This window comes from Mytilus galloprovincialis, chromosome 6, assembly GCF_965363235.1.
Source record: "Mytilus galloprovincialis chromosome 6, xbMytGall1.hap1.1, whole genome shotgun sequence".
Lineage (NCBI taxonomy): Eukaryota > Metazoa > Mollusca > Bivalvia > Mytilida > Mytilidae > Mytilus > Mytilus galloprovincialis.
In genome coordinates, this window is record NC_134843.1 from 58,861,977 (window position 1) to 58,876,104 (window position 14,128).

The window sequence follows — 14,128 nt, forward strand, 5'->3', positions numbered from 1 at the left end:
CGGATTCTAGGGGAATACACTGACATGCATACAGGAAAAATTTAATTTTCTGCATAAAAAAGTCCCAAAATTTTTTCGACTCGCTCCGCTCGGCGACAGTTCGCATCCACATTGTTCCAACCCTGGCTACGCCACTGCTGGTAAACAAATGTTTTCTTTGTAATAGCATATCATCATATGATATAGAATGCCATTAATTTCCATCAAAATACATTTTGCTATCATTTATTTATCAGAACATTATATAATAAATATTATTGTTCTTCTTAGCCTGCAATTGGCACCTCGTCAGGTTCATAGTCACCTTCAGCACAGTTTGATCCTTCTGTATAGAACCATGTACACGGGTCGTTGCATTTCGTTTTCAGACAGACACCCCACTTTATATAACAGTCAGTTGTGTTGGTATTAGTTACGGGAAAGAGGCAGGCATTTTTCACGTCCTTATTTTCAGGTATGTCCGGAAGTGCCTGTAAATAAATAATTAAAAATGAAATCAGCAGTGTATGGATACGCAGTCAAACAACAAAAAAAAAACTGCTTTCAGTAGTCGCAAGATGAAAAAAATCATTTACATTATTCATGTCGTTGGATTACCACAGTGTGTACAACTTAACATAATTCGCCTTTTCAAAATCTAAAGGATCATTGGTCGTACCCCAGTTACGTCATTGATTGAATTTCCATTGTTTATGACATTTCTAACCAATCACGACGTTTTGGTGTACACTTTTGGAAATATTACCCAGGATGCATTATGTTCTGAAACGGCAAAATTGGTTTAACAGGTTTAACTATCATTGATCATGTTGATAGTCACATGAATATTCAGGTATTCTTTTATAAATGATTTTCCTTTTTATTTTCCTAAATAAAATGATTTTAAATACATTGAATTATAAATTGAAACAAATTATTTATTGAACAACTGACAGATACGTTTTGCATATATGCAAGACACCTATTATTTATAAATAATTAGATGTTAGTTTTTTGCTCGCGCTAGGTTTATATTTTTAATACTTTTCTGTTTTTACTGATTCGAACTTCATAAGGAATGGGAACTCTTAATTTTGTGTCTGCAATGACATGTATTGTATTTTTCTCTGCGCAGTGATTATTGTAAAGGCTTGTAAGGTTTATACTGGTTGTTATTTTGGTGATATGGATAATGTATTCGTATTTCCAGTAAAACTCTTTTAACAATTATATATATAATTCTGGCTAATGATTTATTAATATAAATAAGGAGATGTGGAAGGATTACCAATGTGACAACTATCCATTAACGTTCATAAAAGTGGATCTTAGTGAAACTATAGGCAACCGTGCGGCCTTCAACAATGAGAAAACCTATACCGTGAACTCGGCTAAATGAGATTGTTTGTAAACATTACACATGCACATTGTTATACCGCTTGTAGATCATTTTAATTCAATCGATTAAATTGATCAGACCTTACAAAATGTTACACAACTCAAGAACACTTTATTGTATTAACATATTGGTTTTGGTTTTTTTCTCTCATGCTTAGTGACAGTTTTAACCATTAGATTGTTGTCGCTAGGAGTATTTAATCAGCAGGACTATTAACCAGGTGACCGTATAATTCAAAACTAAGTTCATTTTCTCTAATGGCACATATCATTGTATACCATAGCCCGTCTGTCAACCCCCGCCGTTCAGCCATTCACACCATATACATGTATATATATATATATATTTGGTCGGGTTGTTGTCTCTTTGACACATTCCCCATTTCCATTCTCAATTTTATATATATATATAGAAGATATTGCATGAGTGCAAAAAAGACAACTCGCCATTCAAGTCACAATTTATCAAAATAAACAATGATAGGTCAAGTACGGTCTTCAACACGGAGCCTTGGCTCACACAGTACAACAAGCTACATGTATAAAGGGCCCCAAAAATTACTAGTGTAAAACCATTAAAATGGGAAAACCAACGGTCTAATCTACATAAAAAAAATGAGAAACGAGAAACACTCATGAACAAGATCAGCAAACGACAACTACTGAACATAAGATTCATAACCTAGGACAGGTGCAAACAATTGCAGTGGGTTTAAACGTTTAATGCCATATAATAATGGTACCAAACTTTGAGTTCACCCTTATCTGAAACAATAGTGTTACATCACAACATAAAAAAAACACTATGAATATCAACTGAAATGGCTTGATCCAATCAAAAGACATATTAACACAAGTGAACATACACTATAAACACATGTATGTCTACACTGTACACACAAGTGAACATACACTAACACATGTATGTCTACACTGTACACACAAGTGAACATACACTAATACATGTATGTCTACACTGTACACACAAGTGAACATACACTAACACATGTATGTCTACACTGTACACACAAGTGAACATACACTAACACATGTATGTCTACACTGTGCACTTTTAATTTTTGCTATTAAAATTTTCATTAAAATGGATTGTCAGTAAAAAGCTCCTGTTACATTTTTAAAATGTTTTCGTCTGTCGTTCCGGAGATACTGGACTTATACAAATAAATTTAGGTTAATTTTTCAGATATTGCACTCAGTAAACTCGAGTTTGCTTGAATCAATTATTCTTAAGTGTACAATATTTTTGTTATTGATAAAAAAGCTCTTGTTTGATTTTGACTTTTTTATTTGTCGTTCCTGAGTGAAGGGAATTAAAAATTAGAATAAAAGTAATTTTGAACATATCAAACACGCACTCAAGTATACTTGTAACAATTTTCTTAAACCTCTACGTTGTTTTTTGTTTTTTTTCCTTGTTTTGAACCTCTAGAGAGTTACAAGACTTTAATTATCAAGTTTAAAAGAATGTTTCACAAATTGAACACATATCCAAAGTCTAACATTCTCAGAGGCGGATTTAGGGGGAGGGCCAGGGGGCCCGGCCCCCCCCCCTTTTTGGGAAAAAATTTGGTTGTTTATATAGGGAATCACTGAAGCGTGACTGGAGCGGGCCCCCTCTTAGGTCAGTCAGTGGGCCCCCACTTATGAAAATTTCTGGATCCGCCACTGATTCTAGAATACGACACAACTGTCTTATGGGATTTGCGATTTTGCCAAAATCGTCAAGCAAAAAACAAATATATGCATGAATTTGCCAATCGGACAAGTATTATAATACATGTAAAATGAGCTTTTAAATAAGGCTCCGTGTTGAAGGTCGTAATTTGATCTACGCTGGTGTACTTACTTTCACAAATTGTGACTTGGGTGGAGAGTTGTTTCATTGACACTCATACCACATCTTCTTATATCTATTTCATAGTTTTATTCAAAAAAATACCATGGAAAGTGGTTATTTACTTGATCAGGAAACACTCGTTTTGAAATCCCCTTAGTTTTTTGATAACACAAAACGTTTTTTTAAGGTGGGTCTTTGGTTTAAATCAGGCTTCATACAATAAAAAATAGAATGGAAACATATGCAATTCTTATAACTTCGTTTCTCTGATTGTTCGGGTGCAGAAAGTAAGTATAGCTACAGTAATGTTACGAAAAGTTGAAATTGTTGGTATCAAAAGAAAAATAAAAAACATATCTTGGAATAGAAATGCAAAATAATCTTTAAAATAAAAAGAACAAATATAGTTATACAATATTTATATACCTACCAAGCAGTGGTGTTTTCCTTTACATCCAATACTTTTTAACTTTTTAAAAACATGTTCAATCCATTGCAGTAATGTGGTCGAGATTTTACTTATCCGAAATCTCATGCTATGACATAAAGTCATATCATATTGACCATTAACCAGTGCTCCTAAAGTTCCTAAAATTATAATAAACTTTCTTTAATAAAAAAGAAATATCAAATGGTTTCCTTTTAATCATTTTCATCTTTACTTTGAAAATCATAATTATTGTAAAAAGACTTAGCGAATTAGACAATCTTTTACACATATTTCTATCGTGTTCATTATAGTTTTGTATTCCTTAATGCAAATAGCGTGTTGTGTTCTATTAACAAGTTGGCATTATAAAATGAAACACTAAGTGTTGCGTTATCATACATGTACATGTATGTAGGGCTTAGATATCTTTAAATGTGAAGTAAACAGGAATAAATATTAGCATGGAAAAGATTCCAGTTTATTTCATTATTTGGCTTCTTTTTGTTTTGTTATGAACAAAAATGAGAATCGTTTAATTGTCGGCGGCGAACAGTTATTGTTGTCTGTACATACGTCTTGTTGTATGACAGTAGAATAAAATTCAATATCGAAAAGCGTGACTTCAATCTTATAGTCCCCCCCCCCCCAAGACAAAAAAAAAAGATAGAGACCCACGACAAGGATTGAGGCCCACAACACATGTTGATAGACATCAATTCTGATAATGAAATTGAGAATGGAATGGGAAATATGTGAAAGGGACAACAACCCAAACAAAGCAGTCAACAAACGATAACCACCCCATGAAGTTTTCAACACAGCGAGGAAATACCCCATCCGGAGGAAGACGTCATCCGTTTTCCTACTTCAATTTCGGGTAGAAAGTTTCCAATACTAAAAAACGCATCTTTATAATTTGCAAGTATTTGAAACAATTTAATGTAATGATGTAAGGTGTTATCATGATAGATGCATCATACTCCACAACTAGCTAGGTATGAACATTTTAACTTACCAGACAAAATATATTTTTCGTGCCTCCAATGGTAAAAGCACTGTTCACTGTGCGCTGTAAATATTATAGAAGATCCTATCGGAATATCTGCCTGTAATATTAAAAAAAACAAGACATGATATAGATACCTTGATGATTAGCAGTTGTTCAATGAGCGCATGTTTCAGATGTCTTAAGGTAGATACATGGTATACCGCCATCTTGGATTGTACAATCACAGTACAAAATCGGTCTAGTTATTTGCCCTAATCTGCTATTTTTGAGACAAATTTGTTACTTAATGGTTAGACTGTTAGTTTATATTTGGAAAACTTGGTAATTTATTGTATTAACCAAAATATTTGAACTAATATCATTTTCTTTTGTTTTTAGAATCATTTTTTCAAATGAACCATTTAAGGGGAGATAACTCTTTTAGTAAAAAAATTATACTGGACTAATAGGGAAATTTTTTATTTTTACTTGTAGCAAGAAAACAAGTCCGGTGACCCCCTTTTTTCTTTTCATTTTCTTAAAACATGTAATAAAACCTCTCTTCTCACAATTTTATTTCAAAATTCTATCTCATAGAATTTTTTTTATGCACACAAATGTGTTTTTTCATGTACAATCTAACCAAATTTAGACAATTTTCAACGACTCATAGCTTGAAAAATAGCACGGTGACCCATACTTTTTATTATATTTTTGAAAAAAGCATAGTAAAATCTTCATTTTGGCAGATTATAAGAAAATTCTGTCTCAAAAAGTATATACTTATGATCTACCTTAACTATTTTGAATATATGTATTGTAGTCAAATATAACAACAAAATAAAAATAGAATGATAAATTTAATACACATTTTAAATGCTTATCGTTGTATTCTGCTATCTTGAAATTAATGTGAATATTTAGTAAGTTACATTCAACGATGTGACGATACCTGAGGAGCAATGATTTCCCAAAATTGCTAAAAATAGAGCTTGCAAATGTCAGAATAATACAAAACTATATTGCCACATACGACGGCTGCAGTGCAGGCGATTTGGTGTCACGATATCACAGTAGCATGGGTTCGAATCCCGGCGAGGGAAGAACCAAAAATTTGCGAAAGCAAATTTACAGATCTAACATTGTTGGGTTGATGTTTAGACGAGTTATATATATATATGTATGTGTGTGTAAATATATATATGTTAATATATAAGTGTGTAATATGGAATATTTTCTAGATATGTTTGAAATAGATTAAGTATATTTAACGACAAACGCCCAAAACCTCTTGTCCAACAAATAATCAACTTGCCAAGGAGGATGTCATATGGAAAACAAGAATCGCTCAATGAATGCTTACAATAAAATACATGTGATTCGTCGCTTCACAGTTCAAATTAAAAATGTTGAAAATACTCCTATTCGATGCGATAAATCTCTCGCATCGTCAAAATCAAAAGTGAGCATTGAGTGATCAGAAAGTAACATTACAGAAATCAATTGTAAAGATCTTAGTTTTATGGCAAAACTCGCTTATTATGAACCAAACAGACTGACTACGGTAATGTCCCATTTATCAGAGTCACAATCCTTGACTTTTATCCTCGATAAATAATATTACCGATTGAGGGTTTGTACTATACTGAGCAACGCGATGTTTGACATTGATGTTACAAGAATTGCTATAATTTCGGCAGCACTTGAGAACACCAACATATTTCAATCGGCTATCCACGGGTGAATTCGGTATTTAACGGTACCGAATCGGTCGAATGTGACGAATGTAAATCGGCTATCCTAGGGTGAATCCGGTAGATTACGGTACGGTATCGGTCGAATTGTGACGAATGTCACATATTTGTGTCAGTGTTTCTTCGAAATTTTTGCGTTTTAAATACAGTCTATCCATATTTCGATTCCTTTTTTAAAACAGTACAATTTTGTAAATTTCAGTTTTGTTCAATATTTTTTTTATCTTATTTTATGACTAAATATAAAGCAATGTATTTTCTGTTTTCTTTACTTCAAAGTTCTTTGTAGAAGACAATTAAACTATGATAGATGACAAAGTTGTCTGTAGGAATACATTACCTCATTGCCTCGGTAAATTTTCACAACTGTACCAGTGATAATATCATGAGTAGTGACATCTTCTATTGCAAATACGTCGACTTCCACAACTGAAACAGACAGGTTAGTATTATCCGTCCGACTGGTATATTGAAATATTAGTTCTTTGTTAATTTAGGGAGCTACCATTTGATTTTTATGGGGGGGGGGGGGGGGGGGGGGGGGCTAGGATGAAAAATTTTGTCCTGCATTTTTTTTAGCTGTAATCTCTGTCCTGCCTTTTTATTTTTGCACTCTAATCGGTCCTGCCTTTTTTTTCAAACTTCACCCTAGCCCCCCCCCCCCCCCTCATAAAAATCAAATGGTAGCTCCCTTAGGTATGATAGGCTTATTTCTTTTGTTACCTATTATATCGATATCGGACTCGACTTCTTTTAAACTGAGTTTTACTGTACGTACATGTATTGTTGTGGGTTGTGTTTTCTACATTAGCTATATGTATAGGGAAAGGTAATGATCTCACAAAATATGTTAAATCCAGCATGTTTGCGCCTGTCACAAGTCAGGAGCCTCTTGCCTTAGTTTGCTTGTCTTGTATGATCTTTAATTTAAGTTCAATAAGTTCAATTATGTGTTTTGGAGTTGAGAATGGCCTTCATTATAACTGAACTAGCGAACGTTTTTGTTTATTAATAAGATCCAGTTGAAGCACGCCTTCGGGTGCGGAATTTTCTCGTTGTGTAAATGACCCATTGTTTACCTTTAGTAGTTTTTTGCTCTTAAGTCGGAATGTTGTCTGTTCGACACATTCCTCTTTTCTATTCTTAGTTTTATAATTTCATAACAACCCATTGGCCAAGGGATTATAAAAAAAACATCAAATATACCAGACTAATATGCAGTTACAAAATAAATACATGTGTTACAATAAAAATATTGGTACCCAGCCTAATTACTGACTTATGTGACGTTTTAAAAATATAACACGTACTATAAACAATTTGGATTTTTGTGATTCTTTTGGATCCGGTTATTAACTAGACAGCTACTAACGTGTTTAGATTTAAATAAATTCATGGAATTAAAAATGTATGTGTTTGATGAAGCTCTGTTCAGAAAAGCGCGTCGGAAATGCGACAAAAAGTTTAATTAGGATTTTAAAAGGTATGACATCTTACCAATAGTTTCTTTGCAATATTTTTCCTGCAGGTGAGACCTGGGATCACATTCAGGGCAAATCTCCTGCGCGCTTACATATACCTGGTTGAGGTTTATTTGTAGGAATACAAACAGGATGCAGGTACAAACAAGCTTCATTATCCTTGCAGTTGAGTGTTATTTATCGTTTCTGAAAATGAACAAACTACTCAAATAAAAGATTATGATTTTGATATCGCTAGAAATATTTTGTTATACCATCATATGCTTATGATTAAGCATGCGTACATCTTATTGAAAAAGTATGCAATCACAGGTTTGCTAAATCAGTTAAGTTGATTTCAACATATTAGAATGTTTATGGTTGTGTCACATGAAGAATAGTTAACACATATGTCCCATCATTTAAAAACATAAATATTTTCTCTTACTCATCAGCCTCCATGTTTTAGTATACATTCAGGTGTTGTGTACAGGTGAATATATCTAACTCATATTAACACTTTTCATTTTACATAATAATCAAATAATTAGCATTTAATCTGTTTTGGTTTAGAATATAATCAGCATTTAAAATCTGTTTTGATTTATAATAAGGTGTAAACTAAACTTCAGCATAAAAGGAACATTAGTTATACTCAGGAACATATAAGATAAGTTCCTAATATCAGTGGAACAAATATAATACAGAAGGAAAAAATATTCCATGACATAATTTTTGCAGAACAAATATTATTATAATATTGTTTCCTTCAAGAACAAATATTATTAGGAACAAATATACGTTGACAGATATAGTGCCATTTATTTAATGTAAAATGTTATTAAGAACAAAAAAATCTCAAAGGTTGTGCTAAATACAGCTAAGGCAAATAGTTATTAAAGGTATCCGTATTGTAATTCAATACGCCAGACGCGCTTTTCGACTACAAAAGAATCATAAGTGACGCTCAGATCAAAATAGTTATAAAGCCAAACATAATGTAAACATTTCATTAGGTAAACATGGTAAACAAGTCTTAGTATTTAGGAGAAAATCATTTCCTAAACGGTTGATCGAAAGATATGACCACATCAACTTAAAACAAATTAATATTTCGTATTCTGTTGCTCACCATTTTAGTTTACTCTGTTGTGTTTTGTCTACTGTTTGTCGTTTATGTTTTTTTCTTTTGCATTATCAATTTGATATTGACATCTTCGACTCCGTTTTGATATCCATTTTGTATCTGTTGCCATTCATGAAATGATACATACAGAAATTTTGTCCTGAAGTAGGGGGAGGCCTTGATGACAGGCGAGGACTTTGACTGCCATTGGTATACAATGGTACTAGTTCGTTAGATAGGGAGACACTCACCATGGAAACTCAACACACAAGGACTATTGGAAGCATACCTTTAAAAAAGTCACCATAACATTTACTGATTTAGACCTACATGTACTGCAGTATCGATATGTCACAGTATTGAATTATGGGCCTTAGGAGTTGCAATATGAAAAACAAATATTTAAATCTTAAACAAATTCTTGGAACATGAACTGGACATAAATTTCTGAAAACAAAGCTATAGGCTTTTATTTCTAACTGTTAAAGAGTTAGTCAGTGAGTTCCCTTAAATTCAAAGAGGATAACTTGATTTCAATATTCTCATGATATAACAATTAATTCAGGAAAACATATAAAATTGTGTTACAGTACTTAGAATTCTGACAGCAAGATACACTGACGATGTTAGTGAGGACAATTCTTACAACGAAGTGTTCTGTTCAACCGCAAAAGTTTCAACAGTGCCATTAATGTTAATATGTTATGCCAGCTATTTAATTAACGTTTTGCTTATCCAATAAATTGAACAGGAAAAAGATACAGAGAGTAAAACATATATTCAGAACAAATTGTAAGATGTGTTCTCCGTAAACATCAGATTCTTTAGTTTACTATTATATTTACATTTTAATGACTTATTATTGTTAAGTAATTCTTATGTTGAGAAATCCCTCAAATAATTACGCGATCAGTACCTTTTTTATAGCCTCAACATTTTTCTTATGTAAAAAAGTGCCAAAATAAAAAAAAAAAAAAAAACATTATTTTTTAGATGAAGAAATGCTTGATTAGCGCCGACGGCAACTAACATCATTAATAAATAGACCAATAATTTTGTCTTGTAAATCAGTTTACATACCGATGTAACTAAGCAGACTGAGATAATACAAACATGGTATAAGAATCCTTTCTCTTGTTGGATTTTTAACTCAAGATTATCGTGATAAAATTCATTAAAAACCAAAATAAAACAGGTGGTAATATTGTCACTGTGTGGCAGTTAATTTATTCAACTTGCGCAACATATGTGCGTATTATCTCATTGATTATTCAAACGATATGATTGCAAGATGTGTATACTGATTTAAAAAAATATTTTGTTTTATAGATTTTCAAATGTTAAGGTTCTTTTGCATCCTTGGCTTTTAAATATTCGGCATTGGGCGTTTATCAAAAAAACGTTCAAAACGAATCTTTTACCATGTTTAGCCATCTGTAAAAGTCTTATAAAATTTTAATTACTTTTTAACAGTTTTTGAGAACTTCAACTTGTCCATGATAAAGCTATGAAAAGTCAAGAGAGAACATGTTCCCGCCAAAATTCCAATGGCTAATATCTCGAAAACAAGCACATTGACCCTTTATATTTTTTTGTTTTTTTGATTCCTCAATTAATCCCCTATCAATATATACTATATACTAGTGTAATGGCTATTTATTTTGAAACTGATCAGCGAACTTCCTTAAGTGCAGTTTAAGAAAAAAAGAGTCAATTGATTCGATCTTGGCTTTATTTAAATATTTGAAATCGAAAACAGTTTTAAAGGTTCTGTAGTAGTTCATTATTTGAATACGAAAACATTGAACATGAACTATATAATGTTTCAATTTGCGGGAGTAAAACTTGTAGCAGAATGTAATCGATATAGAAATTAATAAAACCTATGTTACATAACGTATTTCGAGTTCCATTTAAAACTAAAACGTTTAAACAAAAAGTAGAATCACAAAAATACTGAAATCCGAGGAAAATCCAAAACGGAAAGTCCCTAAGTAGCAAAATCAAAAGCTGAATGGATAACAACTGTCATATTTCTGACTAGTTTTTTAGCTAGTTAAAATGAAACGTTTTACATACGTGTTAAATACAACTCTAGATTTAATAGATATGACATAAAACATTAACACCGTATACACATTGAATTAGGTATGAAGATTTTTGTAATTTCATGTTTTCAAGTTCATAAAGATGTGTCAGAATGCAGCAATCTCGGAAAGGATTGCAAACTTGTGTTGTTAATCGTATAATTAACAAATATGTAGTTCTGTGTAACAACCAAAACGAACACTATTTTGACATTAGATCAATGTGCCCATGCAATAACTTTATCTTATGTAAAGTTTATAGTTGAGGTATTTTGGGAGAATTAAGAATTTTTGATTTGCAATACTCTATTTATACCGTCGTATAAGGCTTTTCTATTTAAATCTTATTCGAGCGGCACCTGTGAGTCTCATTTGCACTGCACTAGCCTCTAACGACATAAATTATAAATCTGGTATCTTATAGCGGTTATTTTTCGCGGAATGTAAATTATCGCTTATTTTCGCGGATAGAACAAAATCGCCGAAAAAAAATTCCGCCAAATTAAAATTTTACATGCAAAGGTATAGATAAAATATTTAAATCCGCCAAAATAATTACCCAAAAAATATTTCGTATACCTTATTCAATAAAAATCGTGATATTTTCATCCGCGAAAATAACCCGCTATACAGTATCTTTGTTGAGTTCAAATTCAAAACACATCATGTGAATGTAAACTTTTTAGTACTTTTATTCAATTTGTACAATTCACCAGTAACGTTTTTCAATAAGTTTTGTTACAACCTACCGATATTTACGACGCTCAAAGAAACCTATCCTAACCCAACTTTTAATTTGCATTTTGATGATTAGAAATTGTTTGTGAGAAATTTAAACAGATTTCTTTTATCTCTTAAATTAGGCACATGATAGTCAGACTGAGTCATAATTATTTTTTAAAATTTGAATACAAAATACCTTTACAAGTCATTCAAGATTTCATATATGTCGAACATCGTAGAATATACAAATCCGTACCACTTTTATACTTTTTAATCCAAATTTGATACATTTTAATATTCATTTTATTTCTCATATTTTATATATTAAAATATATTAAATACAACTTACCTGGTTTACAAGTTCTCCTTATTTGATATAAACTACTCTTGTTAGGGTTTGTAGTTGATATGAGATATAAGAAGGAAAATCATCGGTTTTTATAGTCATTTGAGTTCATGGACTGTTGTGCAACATATGGAGCGAATGTTACGTGAATATCTTAAATTGCTTTGCTTTCAAATTTTATAGACATAATGTAGGCGTATGATTAATATCGGGGTAATCATTTTTAAAGTGCTGACAAGTCTTTTTATTTGTGTTTAATGTTTCATTCCGTGTATAATTAGAGAAATGAGGGGCGAAAGATACCAGAGAAACAGTCAAACTCAAAGATAGAGGGGCGAAAGATACCAGAGGAACAGTGAAACTCATAGATCGAGGGGCGAAGGATACTATAGGAACAGTCAAACTCATAAATCGAGGGGAGACAAATGCCAGAGGAACAGTCAAGCTCATAAATCGAGGGGCGAAAGATTCCAGACAAACAGTCACTCATAAATCGAGGGGCGAAAGATACCAGAAGAAAAGTCAAACTCATAAATCGAGGAGCAAAAGATACCAGAGGAACAGTCAAACTCATAAATCGAGGGGCGAAGACGCCAGAGGAACAGTCAAACTCGTAAACCGAGGGGTGAAAGATGCCAGTGGAACAGCTAAACTCATAAATCGGTGAGCGAAAGATACGAGAGAAACAGCCAACATCATTAACCGAGGGGCGAAAGATACCAGAGGAACATTCAAACTCATAAATCGATGGGTGAAAGATACCAAAGGAACAGCCAAACTCATAAATCGAGGGCGATATATACCAGAAGAACAGTCAAACTAATTAATTGAGGGGCAAAAGATACCAGAGGAACAGCTAAACTCATAAATCGAGGTGCGAAAGATACAAGAGAAACAGCTAAACTCATAAATCGAGGGGCAAAAGATACCAGAGGAATAGTCAAACTCATAAATCGAGGGGCGAAAGATACCAGAGAAACAGTCAAACTCATAAATCGAAGGGCAAAATATACCAAAAGGAACAATCAAACTCATACATCGAGGGGCAAAAATAACAGTGGAACAGTCAAACTCATTAATCGATGGGCGAAAGTTGCCAGAGGAACAGCCAAACTCATAAATCGAGAGACAAAAGATACAAGAGAAACAGTTAAACTCATAAATCGAGGGGCGAAAAATACCAGAGAAAGAATCAAAATGAACTGAAAACGCCATGGCTAAATATGAAAGAGACAAAAAGACAAACAATAGTACACAAGAGACAAGACAGAAAACTAAAGATTGAAAAGAGATTATCGTTGGTCATCTTAACTAGTTTTGCGAAAGTGAGAAAAACAATCGAGTTGAGATGACCAATGCTAATAATCTGTTTATCGCTATTTTGCCTATGACGACGTTGATGTTTACATTGAGAATGGCACGTGCGTCCTTAGTTTCTATTGATAATGTTTCATATCACTTTACTTTGCTCAGAAAGGAAACCAGTCGGTAAGATCAAAGAAAAATTTCGTAAAATAACGATTACAACCGATATCAGCTTTTCAGCTACTGCTCATTCGAACCATCTGGTAAAAATATTGGAGTTTATGAAGATTTTCTATTTTCATATTTTAAAATCAAAAATGTTTACCATGTTGTAAACCTTAATGAATTAGAATAGTGTATCTCGCATAACTATCGTATTTATCATTGACCAGAACACATCGTTGAAACGTGTATAGTACTCGGTTCAGTATCTTCTCTTTCACTAATAAAATTCTTGTTCTTGTTCTTGGATATACCAGTCGCTTTTTAATCGTTCCGTTGATTACATTTTAATAGTGTTTGATTTTGTCAGTTTTTTAGGATTTAAGGTGGTACCTAACACTACAGGGAGATAACTCTGTACAATCAGCTTAAATTTTTAATTATGTTATGTTGTTAAGGGAATATTAAGCTTCTCAATGATCAAAATTATTGTTTGTCAAATTGCTATATAA

General features: G+C 32.6%; 1 long non-coding RNA gene across 4 annotated transcripts; it reads right to left on the reverse strand.

Moving 5' to 3' along the window:
• Positions 1-209: 209 nt before the first annotated feature.
• Positions 210-12,256, reverse strand: LOC143078228 (uncharacterized). Of its 4 annotated transcripts, none has more exons than XR_012979116.1 (6): positions 12,153-12,256; positions 7,905-8,089; positions 6,748-6,836; positions 4,681-4,771; positions 3,666-3,823; positions 210-470 (listed from the first exon to the last, which is right to left on the reverse strand). It is a non-coding gene; the product is annotated as an uncharacterized LOC143078228 (long non-coding RNA). The 4 variants fall into 4 exon arrangements; XR_012979117.1 differs by having other exon boundaries at positions 7,905-8,074; positions 12,153-12,242; XR_012979115.1 differs by lacking the exon at positions 12,153-12,256 and adding an exon at positions 8,316-8,391 and having other exon boundaries at positions 7,905-8,074.
• Between the last annotated feature and the right edge of the window lie 1,872 nt (positions 12,257-14,128).